The 12,546-nt window shown below is 36.7% G+C and overlaps 1 protein-coding gene across 1 annotated transcript in view; it reads right to left on the bottom strand.

Moving 5' to 3' along the window:
- The window catches only part of CNTN3 (contactin 3 (plasmacytoma associated)), a 275,838-nt gene that overhangs the window by 172,347 nt on the left and 90,945 nt on the right, over window positions 1–12,546 (bottom strand). The gene's annotated exons all lie outside the window — the stretch shown is intronic.

The raw sequence follows: 12,546 nt of genomic DNA, 5'->3' as shown, positions 1-12,546 counted from the left end.
CATATTTACAACAATGGCATCATACCATCATGGCATAGTAGTGAAATATATTACTCCTGTATTTGTGGTGATGGTGTAAAAAACCTACTATGCTTCCAGTCACATAAAAGTTTTGCATATACAATTATGTATACCATATAATACTTGAGAATGATACCAAACAATTGTTAGGGGTTTATGTATTTACTATGCTATAATTTTTTTGTTATTTTAGAATATATTACTTCTACAAATTAAAAAAAAAAGAGGTTAACCATAAAACAGCCTGAGGTAGGTCCTTCAGGAGTTTTTTGGAAGGAGGCATTGTCATTATATGAGATGACAGCTCCATGCATGTTATCGCCCCTGAAGATCTTCCAGTGCGATAAGCTGTGGAGGTGGAAAACAGTGATATTGATGATCCTGACCCTGTGAAGGCCTAGGTTAACATGTGTGTTTTTAAATGTTTTTGGCAAAAACATTTAAAAAGAGAACAAAATTAAAAAGCTTATAGAATAAGTGTATAAGAAAACAGTTTAGTAAAGCTTTACAATGTGTGTTTTAAGCTAAGTGTTATTATGGGTCAAAATTTATAAAACATTAAAAAGTTTATAAATACAAAAGTTACAGTAAGCCAAGAGTAATTTATTACTGAAACATATTTTTATAAATTCAGTGTAGCCTAAGTGTACAGTGTTTATGAAGTCTACAGTAATGTACAGTAATGTCCTAGGCCTTCACATTCACTCACCACTCACTCACCAATTCACCCACAACAGCCTCCAGTTCTGCAAGCTCCATTCATGGTAAGTGTTCAGTATAGATATACCATTTCCTGTCTTTTATATTGTACTGTACCTTTTCTATGCTCAGATATGTTCAGAAACACAAATATTCACCACTATGTCACAGCTGCCTACAGTATTAAGTAAAGTGATCTGCTGTACAGGTTTGTAGCCTAGCAGCAACAGTCTATACTATACAGCCTAGGTATGTAGTAGGTTATGCCATCTGAGTATAGTAAGTACATACTATGATGTTTGATGAAATCACCTAATGATGCATTTCTCAGAACATATCCCTGTCATTAAGTGACACGAGTGTATAAGTTTAATATAATTCTGATCAAAATACCAGCATGGTTTTGGGTTTGTTCTTTCTCTTTTGTAGATAAAGACAAGCTTATTCTAAATTTTATATGCAAAGACACAGGACTTAGAATGCCTAAAACAATCTAGACTAAAAACAAAGCAGGAAGAATCACTCTACCTAATATTGAGGCTTATAATATAGCTACAATGATCAAGATCATGCGGTAGTGGCACAGGGAGAGACACATAGATCCATAGAGCGAAACAGAGAACCCAGAAACAGATTTACAAAAATGGGCTCAGCTGATTTTTGAAAAAATGCAATTCAATGGAAGGATAGAAAAAAAAAAATCAACTGAAACTTTACTCAGTTTAAAAATCAACTCAAAATAGACCACAAACTTAAATGTAAAACATAAAGCTATAGAACTTTTATTTAAAAAATATTGGAAACCATCTTTGGGATGTAAGGCTAGGCAAAGAGTTTTTAGACTTGACACCAATTGAATGGTCTTTAAAAGGAAGGACTGATAAATCAGACTGCATCAACATATAAAACTTCTGCTCCGTGAAAGTTCAAGTGAAGAGGATGTAAAGAAAAGCCACGAACCAGGAGGATATACTTGAAAACCACTTATCCACTAAAGAAACAGTATCTGGAATAAGTAAGACTGCCCAAAATTCAATAGTATAAAACATATGATTCCATTAGAAAATGGGAAGAAGACACAAAGAAACAGTTCACTGAAGAGGAAAAACAGATGGAAAATAAGGACCTGAAAAGATGTTCAACATCATTAGACATCAGGGAAATGCAAATTAAAACTACAATGAGCTATCACTCCACACCTACTAAAACAGCTAAAAACAAAAAAACAAAACAGTGACAGCACTAGATCTTGGAGAGGATGTAAGCAGGCTGGATGATTCAGACATTGTCTTCTTAAGTGTAAAATGTTAAAGCCACTAAGGAAAACATTTTTTTTTTTTTTATTTTTTAGTTTCCTGTAAAACGAACCACATGCAACTACCATATGACCAGCAATTGCACTCTTGGGCATTTATCCTAGAGAAATGAAAACACTTGTTCACACAAACACCTGTACATTCACAGAGTTTTATGTGTAACAGCCCTAAACTGGAAACAACCCAAATACCTTCAATGTGTGAATGGTTAAATGCACATTGCTACATCCATACCATGGAATGCTATCCTGCAACTCAAAGCAATGAAATCTTCATACGCCCAAACCCTTTGATGAATCTTCAGGAAATGATGCTGACAAACATATGCCAATTCCAAAAGGTTACTTACTATAAGATTCCATTTATGTAAAACTTTAAAACAATCAAATTTTAGAAACAGGGTTTGGTGCTGAGGATAGTGTTTTACAACTGTAATCCCAGCAACTCCAGAGGCTGAGGTAGGAGGATTGCTTGAGGCCAGGAGTTAGAGACAAGCCTGGGCAATATAGTGAGACCCCATCTCTTAAAAAAATTAAAACAAAAATAGAAATGGGAGTAAATTGTTGGCTGTCAAGTTTAGGGAAGGTGGAAGCAGAGGTGGGAGTGTCGTTATCAAAGGGTACTATGAGGGATCCTTGTGGGACCTGAACTGTTCTCTTTCTTGACTGTGGTGGTCAACACATGAACACCCATGTGATAAAATTAGAACTAAATACACATACACAATGAGTATGTATAAACCAGGGAAGTCTGAATTAAAAAATAATAATCAAGCAAGCAAAGATAAAATCCAGCTCTCTGTATTTCCTTTTATTTTCTTTCCTCTTCCCCCACATTTCCTACAGGACAGAAGTGGCTCGCTGACCCCACTTCTGGCCATCAGCTCTGTGTGCTCCTCTACCAGAGTCCAAAGCTCCAGTCACAACACGGGGCCAGTTATCTCGAAAGTCAACCTCAAAGAAAGGTGTGCAGAGAGAGAGCCTAGGGAAGAATACTCCTCCTTGTGACTAGCTTTTTGTAAAAATTCACATGGACCATTTCTGGTGTATAAAAGTCTTCACCTTGATACATGTCTGTTAATTTTTTACATTAGGCCTGGTTTTCTATTGCCTACCGAAGCTCTGCACTTCAGGTTGATCTTCCCACGCAGTGGCAAGGAAAATCCCAGGAAACAATCAATGCATATGGAGAAAAGAAAATGGGGTCACTCTGACTTTCTCTGACATTCTGTGCTCAATCTGTTTCCCCTTCCTACATATTGTTGGTGTTGGTTTCTCACCTGGATTGACCTAGGTAGTGAACTACCAAGCAGAGTATGTGAAATATCACTCGGTGTCACTGCAGGGGTATAGTGCATGAGTCTGTCTCTGTATGACTTAAAATCAACCAGAACAATGACTACCATTTCCCAACAAGTAAATTTGAGTAAACTTGTGTCAAGCCAAGTTAAATGAGTTCCTTTATGCAGAATAAGTCAGAGATCTTAATATAAATTATGGACTGATAATGTCTACTAAAGTGGAATGGATATTATAGAGTATCTTAAATGTATTTGACCAAATAATTCTATGTAGAAAATTTTATGGGAAATGCTAGCAAAGGCCATATGTGCAATTGGGCACAGAAATATTAAAAAAGATGTCAATAAGAGACTGCAAAGTAAAACAAGCCATTTTCCCTCTAAAAGAACTAAAATGGAACATAATAGTGGCAATATATCTGAAATGGTGGCCAGCTGACTAAATGTTGTCAACATTTAAAAACTGAAGAGCTCTGCCTCAAAATGCTTTATATCTACTTGTGATCACAGCATGAAGAGCAAGTAAAATCACTGTCACTGAAAACTGGATGTGAGCTTTACTACTTGTATAATACGATGCTATTTGATGCTATGAGGTAAAGTGTTACCTCTTCAATTAAAATGAAAAATACTATCCAGTAGTGACAATTTGTACCAGGAACACAGACACAGGCAATGTAATAGTCTTCCATACGTAATACCTTAAACGTCTTTAATGTTTAATGTTGAAATGCTTAGTGATTGGTAGTTATCAAATTAAATCATTACATGAGCAGTGTAAATGACAAGACTGCCTTTGAAAGAATCAGGTCGCTGCCAGTAAAAGAAAGTTGTGCATTGCCATGCAAAAGCTAAGAAAAAACCCAATGAACATACCCAGAAAAGCAATCAAAATGAAGACTGCAATTCAGTTATGGTTTTCACCCTTACTGTAAGTCCGGGGTGTCCAATCTTTTGGCTTCCCTAGGCCACACTGGAAGAAGAATTGTCTTGGGTCACACATAAAATACACTAACACCAACAATAGCCAATGAGCTAAAAAAAAAAAAAATCACAAAAAAACTCATAATGTTTTACGGAAGTTTAAAAATTTGTGTTGGGCTGCATTCAAAGCCATCATGGGCTGCAGGTTGGACAAGCTTGCTGTAAAAAAGAATCCCATGCAACGATTCAGTTTCGCAATCAAGTGGTAAAGTTTCAGTTAGTTGATAAATCTCATTAAAGCATGCCCACTACAAAAATACAAAAATCCCAGTTCAGTGAATGACCACACCTTTCTTCCTGCATCATGGCACACGCAGAAGCAATAAGAAGATCTCCTAAATTAGAATATTAGACATAAACAACTGACTCTTAGTTATCTTCAGTATCAGCATGTTCAAAATTCAATCATTATTTTCATTATTTCTTGCTCTATTCCCCAACACCCAAATTCAAAGTGTCTCCTCCTTTTTTTGTTCCCTTTCTTGCTGGTCCAATTCTCAAAACATTTAATTATGTATAAAGTCCCTAAGGGAAACCTCTCCCATGGCAAAGTGTGTCTTAGGAAAATAAAGCTTTACCCTTATGAAAAATAATAGCTTATTCAACAAAAGTTCAATAGTGTTTTAGTTTTGTTTCCCCCAAACCAGAGCCTCCAAAAAGACTTGGGTGACATAGTTTATGTGGCGTGATCTTAGAGGCAGTGGGGAAGGAAAGGGGAGAGATGGAGGAAAATTCAACATCTGGGTACATTATTGAAGTTGCTACTGTAGGCAATGAGAAGTTGATTTCAAATGAACCTCTGACAACCATACAAAAGGCTATCCAGAATCATCCATTTGAAAGACAGGAGTCATGGGTATACACAGGCTCCCAACCCCAATAGTGGAGGAATTTCCCTGGGGTCAACGACTCCCTCCTCTCCATCAGAGCTTCCACTATGAACCTGCAAGGAACTGTCTACCCCCTCTGCAGATGCTTGGGAGGTGGGCATCAGAGGTGTGATACAGGGCACCAAAAATGTTTACCACAAACAGATTTTTTCCTTAAGCCCGAGCCTTTTGAGTGATTTTAAAACAGGTGTGCACTGTAAGTCTCCAAGCAGAGACGGAAGTATTTCGTATTTTTCTAAGCCTATTTAGGAAATGTAGCAAAGCATCTAGTAAGATCTTACTATCCTCAGGATCTATTGTTTTGTTCTGAAACACAACCTGGAAAATGTAGGCACCGGGGGGACCCTAAGCACCGAAGTATACTCTACAAAACCTTTTCACGTAGGTATTTCATAGTTTTGCTTCATCTGCCTCCCATACATTGTTCCAACACTGTCAACTCCCAGCCACATACACTAAGCAGCAACAAGCTTTTCATTTTCCCCAAGCACAAAAAAGCTAGCCCATGCCATGCATATAAGGTTCCCACTCCTTCACTGACACAGAAGACTTTTATTTATCTTCCAAACCAGCTTTGGCAACATCCCTTTTTTGAAACCTTTGAAATTATTGTTGTTCCTTCTTATTTTCTATACTGCTATATTTTCCCACCTTGTTCATCTATTTTGGGTGCTCTGCCAGGATTAGAGCCTTGTCCTTTTCATCTTTCTATGTCTAGACTGTCACATATTTCTTGGCATTGTGTAGGTCATCAAAGAATGTCTGAAATAAGCATCCATTATCTCATTTTCTTTAGGATCTCCATCATGGGTCTTCCTACCAAAGTTAAATTATTGGTGTCTGCATTGCAGAGTTCCTAACTTTCTACTAGTGAAATTTAGGAAGAGAACACAGGAAATTGGAACATCAGGATCTTCTGACCATAATCCAGGCCTGCAGGTCTACGGGTGTGTCACTTGATTGCCCTTTGTCTGCACGCATTCTATTTGTAAAGTGGGTACAATATCCACCCTTTGAACCTCACAGGGCTTTTCGAGAGAGGAACCTTAGCATACCAGATCTGTAAGCCTTTTGAAAAATGAAAACAATTATACAAGTACAAGGTTTCAGTTTTCCTTTTGAGTCTCTGGTTTCATAACGATTCCTGTTTCCATCTCTCTTTTGTCTTCCTTACAGTTTTTCAAACATGCACAGTTCACCCCATCTTAAAAATAAAACATACCTTCCAATGATCTCACGCCCAGCTTTTCTGAATACTCTCTACCGTCCACCCCCAGAGGTCCATGAACATGTTTCCTTTCAATTTTTAACTTGGATTGAAGTCAAGTCTTTGTCCTGTGGAGTCAGACAAATCTAGGTGCAATCCCTTGTCTGACTCTGTCTAGCTATATGAACAGGGCATATTACTTCATTTCTTGATCCACAGGTTCCCCATCAGTAAATTAAGGATAAGACAGCAATTACCTCTGCTATTGTTGCAAGGAAGAAATAAGATAACTCGTGTAAATTACTTAAAACAGTGCTTAATTTATAAATGTTAAATAAATGATAGCTACTATCATTTTTCTTCACATTCTTTCAGGAAACTCACCAAGTCTCAAGATTCTAACACTATGTATATATCAATGATATGTCCATCAAATTTTGATTCAAAACATGCATTTTCTGCATGTCTTCCAGATATTTTTTTTGGATGTCCAATTGCCATCTCATATTTGATACTGCATTTTCCTATGTTCTTGGTGTTTTCTCTAATATAGTTCCTCTTCCAACTTCCCTCTTACTATTCTCTCAAAGACTCCCACATCCAATTTGGCTCTTTCTTTTCCTACATTTGCTCAATACATTAAATTTGATCAAGTTAATTGTTCTGCAAAACCCAGTATTACTCTTCCAATTTCTCTCTGATTTTGTACTACCATCATATTAATTTTACTGGAACTATTTATATTAAATTAAATTAATTTTTGAGACAGGGTTTTGCTCTATCATCTAGACTGGAGTGCAATGGCACCATCTCAGCTCACTGTAACCTCTTCCTTCCAGGTTCCAGAGATTCTTATGCTTCAGTCTCCCGACTAGCTGTGTCCAAAGGTGTGTGCCAACATTCCCAGCTAGTTTCTTGTATTATTTTGTAGAGATGGAGTTTCACCATGTTGCCCAGGCCAGTCACAAACTCCTGGGTTCAAGTGATCCACCTGTCTCAGCCTCTCGAAATGCTAGGGTTACAGGCATGAGCCACCACACTCAGCCTGGAACTATTTTATAATGCAGATTCAACTGTCACGTATGAAGCATATGGCCCCATATGCTTGTTTGGCTTTTACACCTTAGCATTCCCAGTGTCATAAGAGTATGCTTCATCAACACTGAGTAAATGGAGATATGAAGGAATTAATGGATGGATGGATTTGCTAGACACTGTGATAGAGATTTTCTTGAATTTAACTCATTTATTTTTCACAAAAGTTCTATTTTAAAAGTACTAACTTTGCATTTTCTAGAAAACTGTGGCTGACAGCTATTTTGGAATGTGACTAACATGATGCAATAACTGATAACGCTGATATCACATCCAGGCCCATTGATTTCAAGTCCAGTTCTTTTTATCTTTGTATTATGCAATCAGTCCATCCAACCCTCAGGCTGGTCTCCTCACCTGCAGCCTCTCTCCTCCCATCCAATCCATCTATCCTCTACACACAGAATTCAGTTTTCTTTATAAAACACACTCTCAGTTTCTAACACCTGCTAAAATACCTATATACATATTTCCCACTGCCAAGATGATAAAGTCCACATTCTCTGTCCTAACATTCATTCAATTATTCAACAGATGTGTAAGCATATGCATGTGTACATGAAGTTTATGCCTAGGTTCCAGGTATTTGGACAAGAGAGCATAGTCTGTCACTTAGAGTATTTCTGATTCTAACTCTTTGCTTACGTTCTATCTTCCTCCTTTCAACTTACATTTACTAATAATCCTCAAGGTCTAATTAAAAATACTCCTCCTATGTGTAAGATACCTTCTCTGAACATTTTGGATGTTTATGGAAACTGCATTTTAGGTTTGTCTGCTCAGTAAGAATAAGGCTGAGGGCATGATCCTTCTCCAGCTCCCCTTGTTGCCTTCCACAGACCTCATACCACACCTACCCAGGACAGATGGCCTCAACCTAAGCAGTACGATCCATTCCCTCTATGATACTGTCAGTTGTCCAGGGCAAACAGAATGCTTGTGCCTGGTAGCTGCTCTCTAGCAAGCCCTTCTGCTTTCATCATTGCAATTAGATGTATTTGCTAACAAAACTAATTATGCTAGTAAGAATTTCACTGAAATTATTAGAAAAATACCAAAAAAGTGATGAAATATGAATATGAAAAAAGGGATATGTTGCTTATATATATATTTTAAAAAAGGCTTTTGAAAAGCTCAATAAAGGAAATTCACCTTTCCTCTCCCCAAAACCAGTGCCAAATTAGATAAAATAGATTAGGCAAGACAACCATAAAAGCTTTGAAAATACAAAACAAAAATTTTCATTCTGTTAATTCTATTTCTGTACCCAGATTGTTTCAGAAATATTTTTAAATAACTCAAATGAAAAGTAAAACAACAATTGGAAATCATAGAAAATTCATAATGAGTATGGCTTACATAAATAATAAAGTAACTCCTACTGTCCAACCCTTTCTCAAAGAAGAATGTTTGGCACATTGCAAAACAAAAAAACATACGCAGTTGCATACTCAAAGCAAAATAACTTGTTTATGGTATTTATATACCTTTTAAAAATGATTACTTGTTTTAAAATAATTTTTCATACGATAGAGTACTGTCTCTGATTACATCAAATAAGAAAGCCCCTTCTGTACTTAGTAAGAAGTAAAAAACAAAATGCTCATTTGTTAAATCAAACAAATAAAATGAAAAACCGTGTTTCTGGCCAGGTGCGGTGGCTCACACCTGTAATCCCAGCACTTTGGGAGGCTGAGGCGGGCACATCATGAGGTCAGAAGATTGAGGCCATCCTGGCTAACACGGTGAAACTCCATCCCTACTAAAAATACAAAAAATTAGCCGGGTGTGGTGGCACGCACCTGTAGTCCCAGCTACTCAGGAGGCTGAGGCAGGAGAATGGTGTGAACCAGGGAGGCAGAGCTTGCAGTGAGCCGAGATGGCGTCACTGCACTCCAGCCTGGGCAACAGAGTGAGACTCCATCTCAAAAAAAAAAAAAAAAAATGTTTCTGCTTTCTGCTATTGACAGTTTTGCTCTTCTAACATATCTATTCTAGGAAAAACACATAACAACAAAAACTCTCCCCATTTGATTATGGATGTTAATTTTACAATACTAAAGTTTAAAACATGAATGGTTACTACAAACTGAAGAGTCAACTAAACTTTTGCTTTCTCAAAAGAGTTTCTTATTCTTCAAGTATGTGTGTGTGTGTGTGTGTGTGTGTGTGTGTGCACGCATATATATATCCCTAGAATTTTTCTATCAAAACTACACTTTTTTTTTCCATTTTTGTGGCAAGAGCAGGAATCACATTCTTTGTTTTGAAATGAAGATCTCCAGGTGGTATATCTGAGGTTTGAGATAATTCAGAAAATCTCTGTGAAAAGTACAAGTTAAAACGATTTCAATGGGGCAACAGAAGAAGTCAATGTTCTTACATAAAACATTATCAAATAGAGAAAGCTGTATTTTCAAGACTATTACACAATATCGTATTTCAAAAACTGACCGCTGTACTGGATATGCCATAGAGGAGTTGTAACCATTAGTTATACAAAGATGTACTTGGTCTTCTCACTTAGTAACATCTCCTCTCCAATTTGAAAATAAAGAGATCATATAAAATGACATTATTCTGAATATGGGAACAAATCATACCACTTCAATGCAGTTATCTTAATTATGTACTCAAACATTTGTAAGAGCTTTTTAATAGTCTAGATTAAAATGTCTCAGTGGTTTCTTCAGCAAAGAATTTGCAGTTAGACTTCAGTGGTAATATCCACCACTCTGTGATTGAATCTCTCTGATTTTGCACAAATTTCTCAGACACTTTGATACTTAGGATCTTAGTCTGAAAAATGAAGATAACATAACCTGTGTTAGAGGCCAGCTGAGAGGGCTATATGAGAAAATAAATGCAAAGTTTTTGGAATGCAGGAGGTGCTCAATAAGTGTTAGCATGTTGCTCCCCTCTCTAGGCAAAGATAAGCCCTATGTCTTTTCCCAGTCACATCTATCCAGACTTACTTGTCATCCAAGCCCAGCTAAATTATTGCTTTCTCCTTTGAGGTCTTCAACAAAACTAGTTTACCTGTATTTATCCTCTTGCTTTTTATAGGCATGTCTGTCTCTCCAAGAACACCATAATTTCTATCCCGTCTCCCTAGTTAGTAGGGTAGTTGTTTAATAATAGTTACTGAATTCAACACTAGAGTTTTAAAGCTCTAGATATTTAGCATCTGTGTTTGGCTAAATATATTAGTCATTGAGACTGTTTAGAAATTTCATAAAATAGTTGCTTTTAAGACACATGTGATTTTTGCAATGAATATAAGATGCTACATTGTAAGTTGACTTCTATCAACCATAGCAATATTGAAAAATTAAAATAAATTAGCACATGCAATAATTCTAACTCAACACAAAAATATTGAACACAGAATCCTTACCCTTACTTATAAATAGTTCATTTTTTAACATTTCACCCTGTAACAACACAGTTCCAGAGTAATAGCATAGTTCACAGGTGGTGAGAACTCCTGTGATCTGGCATTTAAAGAGTAACTTGTTATATAAAAAGAAGCTGATTAGGTTTCTTTTTTTCTTTAAAGGTATGATAACTCACACTGAAACTTTTTCATCAAAATAAGAGAGGGGCATCAAAGATTATTTTATGAAGTATCTGGAAAAAAATGCTTCTCTAATTCAAGTGAAATGAAGAGTACTTTTTAAAGGATCAATTATGACTCAAATATGTACAATCAGGCTGGGTGTGGTGGCTCATGCCTGTAGTCCCAGCACTTTGGGAGGCCAAGGTCGGCAGATCACTTGAGGCCAGGAGTTCTAGACGAGCCTGGCCAACCCGACAAAACCCCACCTCTACTAAAAATACAAAAATTAGCCAGGCGTGGTGGCACATGCCTATAATCCCAGCTACTCAGGAGACTGAGGCAGGAGAGTCTCTTGAACCTGGAAGGCGGAGGTTGCAGTGAACTGAGATCAAGCCACTGCACTCCAATAAATAAAAAAAGTATGATCATCTAAAGTTGCATATATTTCATCTTATATGATACTAAAAAAAATCTGTGAAATGGGCAATATTGATATTGTTATTCCCAATTTTTATATGAGCAATCCAAGGCCATGAGAGATTAGGTTTTGCCTTGCCTAAAATCACACTGCTGGTTAAGTGTCAGAGTCAGGCTGATGTCACATCCTCTTTCTAAGAGAGAGAAAACAGAGAAACATCACAACCAAATTAAAGCTTAAGCTCCTGATTCCTTTTCAGTCCTGAGACACTTCACCTACAAAAGGTGAAAAAGACAGTATGTCCAATTTGAAAGCCATATTTAGGTATGTTCATTCTTTCAATCATTCACCCATTTATTCAACAACTCTAATTTAAAGTGCCTAAAAGGCTGAGTGAAAAAGGCCTGTGTTGTGACCTTCCGAATCAGGCCAACTGGTTCCTTAACCATGCAGTTCCTTGGTTTCTCTTTCTCAGCAACTAGGAATAACACCTACCGAGGAAACCCTGAGGTTTGATATAAAGACCCAAGGCAATGATAAATGAGACAAAGCTTTTAAAATGTATATGACAACACCATATTTGGGTATAACTGGCTTCTATTAGTTATCACTTTCTATAACCCTGTGTACCTGCACGATTTTTCAAAGTTTTACATAATATTCGGTGGCACATTTGATGTTTGTTTAATACCCATCTCCTCCACTAACTAGAACATAAGCTTCGCAAAACCATGGACAGTTTTCCAGATCATTCTTACATCCTGAGCACAGAAAACACTGCTTTCAATATATTATATATTAAGTACATAAATAGATGTATTAAGTGATTTCAATAAGAGATCTCACTCTCTTATACCCCATATTAATCTTACATGAGACCAGCAATATATGTCCATTGGTGGGAGATTAATATCTTAGATCCCTATCTTGCATAGCTGATTTGTTCTCCTACTATGGATCTCTTGAATCCCCAACTTAAAGCTTAAAAAGCAAATAGCAAAAAAAAAAAAAAAAAAAAAAATCTCCCATAAAATATAATTGTGGAATGTAGACAAAC

This window comes from Mandrillus leucophaeus, unplaced genomic scaffold, assembly GCF_000951045.1.
Source record: "Mandrillus leucophaeus isolate KB7577 unplaced genomic scaffold, Mleu.le_1.0 Scaffold485, whole genome shotgun sequence".
NCBI lineage: Eukaryota > Metazoa > Chordata > Mammalia > Primates > Cercopithecidae > Mandrillus > Mandrillus leucophaeus.
Note: the sequence above shows the minus strand (reverse complement) of the source record. Positions and strands in the feature narration are given on the sequence as shown.